The following is a 12,345-nucleotide window of genomic DNA, read 5'->3' on the forward strand; positions in this document are numbered from 1 at the left end:
CCATTTACCTTTCTTCTTGTTTGATTTCCTATGGCCTCGAGAAGAGCTTTGCCATTTACTGTTCTGCATGATCTTACTAAAGTAATGTTGCAGATGTTGCATCCTACTTTTTTGTCCCATTTTGTTGGAGACATATTAAACCCTTTTGGTTGTACCCAAGTTGAAGTGCTATACTTTTGTCTGTCTTACTATAACCCCTGTTTCATTTAGCAACATCTTTCAGGTTTCAGATCTATTTAGTAGCATCACTCTTAATGCTAATCCCTTATGTGCATTTGGTATTCACGTACATACCTGACAGTTGGTTTTATTGCTATTGTTTGCATATAAAAATGGTGATGCAGTGATTGTGTTGAATTGTAGGTTCCAGTTTTTTGCTTATATTTGAACATATGTACATGTAAACATTAATGCTAGTATCCCTACTCATTTTTTTCTATTTTTCTTTTTTGTTTCAGCTTGAGCGTTGATTAATTTCCTTTTCTTTATTGCTTTCTTTCCAATTTCAGAATCCCAAAAAGGTGTCTTGTCATCTGTTAATTCCAAACAACAGAATGCCATTATTTGTCTTTTTACTGCTCTTTACTGTTTTCTTGTTTTTCTTTTATTACTTTACATTGATCTCTGTGGACTATTTTTAATTCTTCTTACTTCCCCTTTTGTATTAAAACTTTGTACACAAATGGCTCTGTTTGTTCTTTCACTGTGTATAGACCTTACCAGTTACTATCTCAAGGCTCCACTTTTAAAAATGTTTTCACAATGACTTTTTGCCACACCTCTAGAAGACCTTCTGTTCCATCTTTTGATGTGCCCTTCCAAAGGTGGTACGCTTGCTCCTTGCCTATTTCCTGACATGATTCTTGTATGATATTTTTGCCCATTTTTGGTGCTGTCCCATTCCTGATGCTAACTGTGCCACTGGTACTTCTGGATCCCAAGGAAAACTCAGGGGCATATCCGTTCTGGTCATGACTTGGAATGGGGAGATTCACTTTTTTACTCTTGGTGTAGCCCTGACACCCATTAAGATTCTTGGCAGGTGTTGCAGCCGATCATTTCTATTTTCTACAATCCCTTTGGATTGCAGATGGCAAGGCACAGGAAATCTTTGCTGTATTCCAAAAAAGGCTACAAATTTCTCTCATTACCTTACTGGCAAGTTGGGAGACCATTATCTGATTCACTTACTTGTGGCCATCCCCAATGAGTGAAAACATTTGTCCACAAAGCCCTATGCCATTGTCTTTGCTGTGCAGTTTTTTATGGGTATTGCCTCCACCCATTTAGAAAAGACATCCACTAAGCCAAAAGGTATCGGTACCCTCCTTTTGCTGGTGATAATGGACCTACATAATCTGTTTGAATTGCATACCTTGGACCCTCTGACACTGGTGCCTGTTATGTGGGAGTGGCTATATATTGCATTTTTTTGACTGTAGGATTTGTTTGTAAGCATTTTATGCATTTATCTTGTGTATCCTGACATTTTTTTTTAAGTTGTGGATGTCAATATTTTTCTTTCAGTATTGGACACGATTTTTGTTGTCATATATGACCACAGATTTGATGATTGTGTTTGACCAGCTGTCTGACAAATGGTTTTGGAACTTAGGGTAAACATATAATCCCTTTGGTGTTTTATACACCCAATACTCATGCCCCCCTGGTGTTTTATGTTTTTCACACAGAGCCATATTGGATAGATTTCCCTGTGTTTTTGAACCTTTTCTAGATCAGTTTCTATTTGACTTGGCTCTTCCATTGATCTTTCCTTTTCTACTGCAAACAGCGGAATTGTTTTGACGACTTCTGGATATAATTTATATCCATTTTCCACTGCTGCTTTGGCATAAAAATCAGCCTAATGGTTGCCTATGTTATGCTGTGTTGCATTATTTTGTTTGATGTGCTTTTATTTTCCCTGTTTTGAATTTTCCTTTATTTTTGTTGCTTTTTTCACGCAATTCCTGGATTACTTTAACATGTTTTAGAGGTGTACCCACACTGTCTACAAAGCCCCTGTGGCGCCAGATTGCCAAATAATTTTTGAATGAGTTTACTACATAGGCACCATCACGTATGACGTTAACCAGCCTCCAGTGCTTTATTACCTAAAGTACTGTTTTTAATTCTACTCTTTGCACCAACGTGTATCCTGGCAATTTCATCTGTGTAACTGTTGCTTCTCCTTTTGGATCATATACGGCAAATCTGGTGTGATATTTTCCATTTTTCCAGTATCTTGTTCCATCTACATACACCGTTTGAAGGTATTTGACAAATTCTGCCTTAAATGCCTCTTTCAGGTCTGAAATGCATTCATATGCTTAGCCTTGATAGGTAGTTAGTTTTGCCAGGTAATATTTGTCTCCTACTTCTGTATGTATATGTGTATATATATATATATATATATATATATATATATATATATATATATATATATATATATACTGCCCTTGTTTGAAATAACATTAGTCATTTAGAAAATGCTGACTGACTGACTGACTTCCTTTTGTTATTTTAGATACTTCTGACATATACAGAAGTGTTTTAACTGACTGATGTGGTGTTTGTACAATTATGTTTGAGAAATATGTAATGTACTCTGAATGCTTGAGTCCCCAGTATATTGCCAAAAGTTGTTGTATACAGGGATGATGACCTTTTTCCACAGTTGTCATTACATGGCTACAGAAAGTTACTGGGTGAAGTTTATTTTCAGTTCTCTTTTCTCTCCCTGTTGGCCATTTCTGCATTAAAACTGAGGAAGTAGTATCTGGACAAGCTGCTGCCTGTAAGAAAAATGTTACTTTGGTATTTGGGTTTATTAATTTCTTTGTTTGCACCAATTTTTGTTTTAGCATTTTAAAAGACAGCATTTCCTGACTTGTCCAATCTAGTCTTTCATAAACTTTTTGTACTCCCAGCATTTTATACAAAAGGGCCGCCACTACTGCATAGTCTTCTGTGAGTTCCCTGTTGTAGTCTATTAATCCCATGAACTTATGCGAATCATCAGGAGTACTTGGTAATGGTATTTGTAAGATTCCTGTTACTCTTTCCTTACATGGTCTTTTTCCCGTTGGTCTGATCATAACTCCCAAGAACTTTACCTCTGGTTGTAGTAATTGTACCTTTGTTTTGTTAACCTTAAACCCTTTATCTTCCAGTAGTTGAAATACCTTTTTTACCATTTCCAGGTGCTATTTTACTGTTTCCGACTGTATGAGTATATCTTCAATATACTGTAAGACATTATTTCCTGTACCCCACTCATCTAACATTTTTGCCAGTGTTTGATGAAAAATAACTGGGCTATTTTGAAATCCTTGAGGTAGTCTACATACATAATACACTGCTGGTTGTTATATGTAAAGGCAAACCTTTGATTTTTCTTGTATTGGTATGGCAAAAAAATCCATATGCCAGCTGTATTACCATCAACCAGTTACTAGTAGATTTTATTCTCGATGAACGTTCTGGCATTCCTGGAATTGTGTGAGCTGTGGGGGTTGTGTATTTGTTTACTAGTCTGAGGTCTAAAACTAGCCGGTAACTTCCGTCCTTTTTCTTGATTGGCCAGATTGGTGAATTTATTGTACTCTTCATGTTTTGGATAATTTCTGCTTGTTCCCATTCTTCTGTGCATCGGTGGATATCTGCTTGAATCTCCGTAGAATAGGATGTCGTTTTTGAAATCGTGGGGTTAGGTCTTTGTTTCCCCCTACTTTTATAGATATTTTGACCTTACCACAGTCCATTTTATTTTACACCCACAGTTTTTTAAAACGGCTGCTTACCTCTTGCCATATGTCTTCCTGTTCCTCTAAAGGAAATTTTGTCACTTTTAAACTTATTTATTTTATATACCTGGGCAACATTTATGACCAGGCACAGTGATACTTCTTTTGTTTCTCCCTGGCAGATCATTTGATTGTTGAGATCCATTACTGCCCCAAGCAGAGAGATCAAGACTCTTCTTCTCCTGCTGCATCCATCTGCAAAAGATGGAAGGTGCCTCCAGTGGCACCTGGAAAATAAATTGATATATGAACAGAACAGTGCACGCACAATTATGATGACCTGCAGTGGCAGAGAGGAGACAGCTGGCCCAGTGCAGGTTGGTAAAAGTCCAGGTGAGGATGCTGGAGTTCTACAGTAAGGACTTCTTTACTTTTGTAATAAAATAATGTATCAGATTTTATATATATATATATATATATATATATATATATATATATAGTTATAGTTATACATAGAGAGACTATAAGGTTGACAGGGAGAGAAGCATCCATATCAAATCCCTTTTTTCCATTTTTGTACATAGGGTCATGATGTCACATCACCAATGACCATCACTTAGTCCGTGTTCACACTGTCAATATTGTATATCAGTGTGTGTGTGTGTGTGTGTGTATATATATATATATATATATGTATATATATATATATATATATATGTATATATATATATATATATATGTATATATATATATATATGTATATATATATATATATGTATATATATATATATGTGTGTATATATATATATATATATATATATATATATGTGTATATATATATATATATATATATATATATGTGTATATGTGTATATATATATATATATATATATATATATATATATATATATATATATATATATATAAAATCTGTGTGTATGACTATCTGTATATGCACACAAATTTATATACAAGCCCACACAAACATATAATATTTAACTATATATATATATATATATATATATATATATATATATATGGGATCCGTACTGGTTCTTGAATTGCCGTTTCACCGAAAGTGAGACTGCCGACCACACTTTCGCAAAAGTGCTTTTCATCAAAAAAGCACTTTCGTGAAAGTGTGTTAAAAAAAGGACAAAAATGTAGGGAAATGGCTGATGTCCTTCAAGGATGCATCTGCAGTCCTAACAAACGGGTTGTCCTGTCGTCAGGCAGCCCTTCGGTCGGCTGGATTCCAAAGTCTGGGTCTGGCCTCGGCTGGTGTCGCACTTCACCCGACGTCATCTCTGCTGGTTCGGTATAAAGGCATCAGCCGACGCCATTTTCCTCCGTCTTTCTTGCGCGTGGCGCCAAGCAGAAGCTGTTCGCAAGTGCCGGTCGGTCAGATCCAGAGATTACTACTACCGAATACTACTTCGAAGACTTCTAAAAAGCTAAGTACCCCGTTGGGGACTCTTTCTTGCCTCAGCCGATGTCAGAAAAAGTGAATAACTGTTTAACTTGTGGGAAACAAATACCTCATAAAGATTTCCACTCTTACTGCTTACCTTGTTTAGGCCCAGACCACGACGTAGCAGCCTGTTTAGCCTGTGCTTCTTTCAACCGACGAACGCTTAGGCGTCGGTCGGAGTTTGCTGAACAGTTTTTCGGCTCAGATTTTGCGTACATTATGCCGTCGGATCCTCCGACTTCTCAAATTGTTAAGAAACGCAAAGAAAAAGACCGACACTCGCGGTCCGCGGTTTCGGCCGAAACCACGGTTAAGCAAACCGCGAGTGTCTCAGTTTCGGCCGAAACCGAGCAAACGGGGCAGTCTTCAGCCGAATCCATGACTACTACCGAGGCTCCTGCTACCCTAGTTGAATCGGCCTCTGAAGTTTTGCCTACTAATGTGGTTTCTCTAGAATTATCGGACATCATCCCTTTGGATGTCTCTACCCCAGCACGTGGTGCTGCTAGGCCTCCTGCAGCCATGTCTATAAAGGCCTCTGACAGGGCTAAAGCAGCCAAAACTGCTAAGTCTGTGCCTGTTAAGCCCCCCTCTCACAGGCCCAGTTCCAGTTCCCAAATGCTTACTCTGGCAGAGGATCTCATCTCTTTAATAAGGGGATCCCAATCTCACCCAGACAGGGCCTCTCAACCTCCAGAAAAGAGACCTAGAGCAGAGCCCCCTGAGCCAGTGTCCTCAGATGACTCTTCTGATGATTCAGACAATACAGACCATCCAGAGGCTCCTTTTTCTACTTATGAAGATTCCGATGCTGAAGAATCTATTCCTTCTGCCTCTCCACCAGAGGAATTTTCCTTTGGGGAAACCTTACATGCCATGAGAGAGCAATTCCAATGGCAGGGACAAGATTTCTCAGATTCAAGAAAAAGGCTTAGGACCTTTCTACACTTACCGCAACATAGGCCCTTAGCTATACCTCCAGTTCTTCCTGTTGTGGATGATGCATTTAATGATGTTTGCACTGCTCCTGATACTTTACCTCCAGCCCCTGCCAAGCCCGATAGGTTTTACAGGGTACCGGACACTCATCACCACCTATACAAGGCTCCCCTTGCAGATCCTGAGACTATCTCCCAGGGGCCTAAGGCAGTAGCTTCGACCTCAGCGAAAAACCCTCTCCCTTCTGAAAGGGAATCCAGGTCCTTAGAGAGATGGGGTAAAAAAGTATACACCTCTGCTACTCTCTCAGCTAGAGCTTTGAACTGTCAGTTTCATATGATCCAATACCAAGAGTTTATGCTTGATCAGTTAACTAAGAAACTGTCCTCTGATGATTCCTTAGATAAGAAATATGTTTTAGAAATGGTGAAAAACATCCAGCAGGTTAGTAACCATTCTTTAAAATGTGGCGCACTGGAGGCTTCATTTAGATCAGCCATGACTGGCACAGTTATAAGAAGGCATGCATGGTTGAAAGAACAGGTCTTGCCGGATCATGTTAAAGCAAAACTATTAGATGCTCCTATGGATAAGGTCAGTCTATTTGGTGCTCCTGCCCAGCAAGTAATGAAGAAAATGGAAGAGAAGGCAAAATCTGTACAAACAGTTAAAGATTTCTTACAGGTTCAGCCCCCAAGGTTTAGCAGGAACTGGCCTTCCAAAAATTGGTCCTTTCCAGACTCCTCTAAATCTCAGAGAGGCAGGAATAGACGTTCCAGAGGCAGAAATCAATCCAGAGGAGGTGCCTACAGAGGACGCCAGTGGCAAGGCAATAACCAACGAGGCACAGACACAACCACTGCCACTACAACAGGACAAACACAGTGACTTGGCTCTGACACCGCCTTCCAGGGAACAAATAGCAGCACCCTTAGGCGGAAAGTTAGCCTTATTTTCAAAAAATTGGCACTACATCACAAGAGACAAGTGGATTTTGCAAACTATAGACCAAGGCTACAGGTTTCATTTCCACACCTTACCAGTAAAAAGAGGAATGCCAAACCTACCACCAAATCAAAAAACAGAAGCTCTAAAACAGATAGCTCAATTAACAAAGATGAGAGCTGTGGAAAGGGTGCCACCTACAGAACAGGGCAAAGGATTTTATTCCAGACTCTTCCTAGTACCAAGAAAAGAGAAAAGTTGGAGACCTATTCTCGACCTGTCCGCTTTAAACACATTCATCATTGTTCCAAAATTCAAAATGCTGACCCTACAGCAACTTCTTCCCATGCTGGGCAAGGAGTGTTGGCTGGTAACTCTAGATCTCAAGGAGGCATACCTGCACGTCCCCATACGACCAAATTGCAGAAGATACCTCAGATTTCTTGCAGGATCAGAGCATTATCAATTCTCAGCATTGCCCTTTGGCTTATCTACTGCGCCCAGAGTATTCACAAAATGCCTGGCATCAGTAATCGCTCATTGCAGGCTACAGGGAATCCAAATTTATCCATACCTGGACGACTGCCTGATACAAGCGGACAACAAAAGCAAGCTGACACAAGACTTACAAAGAGTCATTTGCTTACTACAAGCCCTGGGATACACAGTCAATTTAAAAAGTCAAGACTGATACCATCCCAAACAAGAACATTCTTGGGTGCAAAATTGGACACAGTAAAACAGATGGCATTCCTAACTGCAGAAAAACAAGAACATCTCCTCTTTACTTCTTGGCATTAACAAAGCAGAACAAACTAACAGCAAGGAAAGTACTGCAGGCCTTGGGCTTCATGGCATCATGCATAATCCTGGTCCCCATGCCAGACTGCATATGAGAAAGCTACAGTGGTACCTAAAGAATTTATGGTCTCAACACAGGCACAGCTTAGAAACCGAAATACCACTAATCCCATGCCTGAAACAAGAGTTCCTATGGTGGGCTCAAGCATGCCAGTCAAACCCAGGTTTGCCCTTCCACAACATTCAAGCAAGCCAAACCATCACAACGGATGCCTCAGACCTAGGTTGGGGGGCCCGCATGCTGGACAAATGCATTCAAGGATTATGGACTCCAGATCAGCTGCACCTGCACATAAATCAAAAAGAAATGCTGGCAGTAAAACTAGCAATCCAGAATTTCAGACCATTCCTCAAAGAAGGCCAATTAATGATAAGGACAGACAACACCACAGTCATGTGGTACATCAACAAACAGGGAGGCACTCATTCATACCCCCTATGTCGAATGGCTCTGGACCTATGGAATATGGCTCTGAGCTACAACATTCAGTTACAGGCAATATTTGTACCGGGAAAAGAAAACATCCTAGCAGACATGTTAAGCAGAACTACCTCGGATGCTCACGAATGGATGCTACACACGGACATCTTCAAGGCCATCACAAAAAAATGGGGAATGCCACAAATAGACCTATTCGCATCCCCACTCAATCACCAGATCAAGAAATTCTGCACAAGGACATACCACCCACTGGCTTGGAAGGTGGACTCTCTATCCTTCAGTTGGAAAGACCTGACAGCATATGCATTTCCACCTCTTCCTTTGATGCACAAGGTACTACTGAAAATCAAAGAGGAATGCCCAAGGATAATTCTGATAGCTCCAAATTGGCCAAGACAACATTGGTATCCATTGCTGAGGAGCATGTCTCGGGGAGGAACGTGGACACTACCCCTGATTCCTTTGATGTTAACTCAGAGCGACTACAACATCATGCATCCAAACCTGAAAACTCTACAACTGACTGCCTGGAACATTACATAAGAGCAACTAACCCAGATTTATCCCAAAGGGTTAAAGACATTATCCTTGAGGCCCGCAGACCTTCAACAAGGAGGAACTATGCAGGAAAATGGAAAAGGTTTGTCATTTGGAGTTCTGAAAGAGGAAAAGATGTGTCAAAGATAGATATTGCCAACATCCTGGAGTATTTGGCAGAGCTTCTCCATACAGGCCTGTCCTATTCCTCCATCAAGATACATGCATCAGCTATTTCTGCAGAATACAGCTTCGATCCCCCTGTCTTCTCACACCCTCTACTCAGGCAGTTCCTCAGAGGAATCAAGAATGTAAAACCTCCTAGGAAACCACCATTACCAGCATGGGACTTGAACTTTGTGCTAGAAAAGTTGACACTCCCTCCATTCGAACCAGCAGCAACAGCAGACCTTCAACACCTATCCTGGAAAACTGCTTTCCTACTGGCAATTACTTCAGCAAGGAGGGTTTCGGAACTACAGGCCTTAATGGCAGTACAACCCTTCCTAATCTTCCATCAAGATAGAGTGTCCATGAGAACTAATCCTACATTTATGCCTAAGGTGGTATCCAGAGTGTCTCTAAACCAGGCAATCCACCTACCTACCTTCTTTCCCAATCCACAGAACAGGGGGGAAAGACTGCTGCATACCTTGGATGTACACAGACAGTTGCGCTACTACCTGGACAGAACCAAGGGCAATAGAAAAACTGACCAGCTTCTAGTAGCTTATGCAACAGGAAGGGAAGGAAAAGCAATTTCAAACAGACAATCTCCAAGTGGATAGGAAATTGCATAAGATTCTGTTACTCCTACCATGGAAAGCAAATTCCACAGAACATAAGGCCTCATTCTACAAGGGCTACAGTCACTACCACAGCTTTCTTACGAGGAGTGGCTACCAAGGACATTATTGAGGCGGCTACTTGGACCTCCGTGCATACATTTGCCAAGCATTATAACTTACCTCTATACTCTAGATCCCGAGCAGGCTTTGCCACTGCTGTTTTGCAAGGGATCCTAACTACACCATAATTCTTCTTCCTCCTCCCTAGTTTGGCTATGGTATTCTACCCATTTGTTAGGACTGCAGATGCATCCTTGAAGGACATAGTACAGTTTTGTACCTACCATAAATGTAGATGTCCGAACAGGATAGCATCTGCAGTCAGGATTACCCACCCTCCTTCCCCTCTGTGGTACTCCTAGGGTATTTACCCTCCTAATAGCTAGCTGGGGGGGATCTCTTATGGTGTATTTGTTTGTATATATGTACATACATGCTTATTTTTTGTGTTTGCCTTCTACTTTTTGGAAACATTGGCATTTATCCAAAATTTAGCTTTCCAAGAGGGCAACTGGCATCTGGGGCAAGAAACACTGAGGAAAATGGCGTCGGCTGATGCCTTTATACCCGAAGACCAGCAGAGATGACGTCGGGTGAAGTGCGACACCAGCCGAGGCCAGACCCAGACTTTGGAATCCGGCCGACCGAAGGGCTGCCTGACAACAGGACAACCCGTTTGTTAGGACTGCAGATGCTATCCTGTTCGGACATCTACATTTATGGTAGGTACAAAACTGTACTTTGCTGACATCTTAGTGCAGTGGGGATAAGGGAATATTCCCCTTTTCCCACTGTAGTGCGATCTTGGGGTGAGAATATAAAAGTGGGGGTGAGGTGCAGGGGGGCTTGCCCCCCCTGCGTAAACGTGAGTAATGTGGGCTTTTTTTTTTTTTTTTTAATTTTTTTGCACAGTTTAGCGAAAGTGCTTTTTCGGTAAAAAGCACTTTCGCTAAAGTGTGTTCTGTCGTCTACGTTTTGTGGAAACGTAATTTTGTGCAATAGTCCTAGATCCATATATATATATATATATATATCTATCTATCTATATATATATATATATATATATCTATCTATCTATATATATATATATATATATATATATATATATCTATATATATATAGTTAGGTACATATCCCTTTATTGTAAAGACAAAAAAATTAAACGGTAAGCGAATGAGCATTTGCTTGATTGTCAGCTTATCAAAAAACAACGTAATCACATTAAACTTTTTTGCAGAGGGAAAGCCCTACTTCATTCCCCCCAAACCCCTTGCAAATTTTATATTCTAAATCTGAGATTGCACTGCAGTGGGGAAAGGGCAAATTCCCTGATCACCTCTGTTGCGCAATCTGAAACAGAAAAAAAGACTGCTAGTGCACTCTGCTGTTTTCTGTAACACAAGCTGTTTTCTTTTCTCTTAGATAAAAAAGAGCCCTTTGCCAAATATACCAATGATTCTTATACACATATGTGTGTGTGTGTGTGTGTGTGTGTGTGTGTGTGTGTGTGTATGTGTATGTGTATGTGTGTGTGTGTATGTATATATATATATATATATATATATATATATATATATATATATATATATATATATATACACATGCACACATATACACACACACACACACACACACACACATACATATATGGGTCTATGTTCATTAACCGAAAGACGACTTAGCCGATCCGTTTTCACTGAGACGACTTCAACAAAACCGTAAAATTCTGAAACCACAAAGCACTGAGGTTCTTTCACCGGGAAACGAACCAGTTGCCCACCAGGGTAAAATAATAAAACGCACAAAAATGAAACCTACCCAAGTGGGGGTTTCACCCCCACACCCCTCATATGGGGGGGATGCCCCCCCACACCTCCTAACTAAATATTCGGTTTTTCAAGTTTTCGTTGAAGTCGTTTTGGCGAAATAGAATTCGAGTAAGTGGTCTTTTGGTTAATGAAAATAGCCCCATATATATATATATATATATATATATATATATAGTGTGTGTGTTATTTTATATATATATATATATATATATATATATATATATATATATATATATATACGTGTGTGTGTGTGTGTGTGTGTATGTGTATATATATATATATATATATATATATATATATATATATATATATATATATATATATATATATATATATATATATATGGTTTACCATCAAAAGGTCGGGCACACAGTACTCGAATCTGTATATATGCAAATTTCGTTAGCGAATACTGGCATGCCGAATGGTCGGAATGTCGCAAAAACACCGAAATCAACATTTCCGACCACTCTACATCCAAAAACAAGTGCTAACATGGGTCAAAAAATGGGACGGGAGTTTGAGATTCGCAACATCTGCATTTGCAGTTGTGGGATGTTGCTACACACACACACACACACACACACACACACACACACACACACACACACACACACACACACACACACACACACACACACACACACACACACACACACACATTATATTATAGATATAGAGTTGTAGTATCTTTGGTTGATGGTGGCTGTCCCATTTCATTGAATTG

The 12,345-nt window shown here is 39.9% G+C and overlaps 1 protein-coding gene across 1 annotated transcript in view; it reads left to right on the forward strand.

Annotated features, from left to right (window-relative positions):
• Window positions 1-12,345, forward strand: part of LOC122802413 (SET domain-containing protein 4-like) — a 254,430-nt gene that overhangs the window by 157,925 nt on the left and 84,160 nt on the right. The gene's annotated exons all lie outside the window — the stretch shown is intronic.

Source organism: Protopterus annectens, chromosome 5.part0 (genome assembly GCF_019279795.1).
Source record: "Protopterus annectens isolate FY-2018-M chromosome 5.part0, PAN1.0, whole genome shotgun sequence".
NCBI classification, from domain to species: domain Eukaryota; kingdom Metazoa; phylum Chordata; order Ceratodontiformes; family Protopteridae; genus Protopterus; species Protopterus annectens.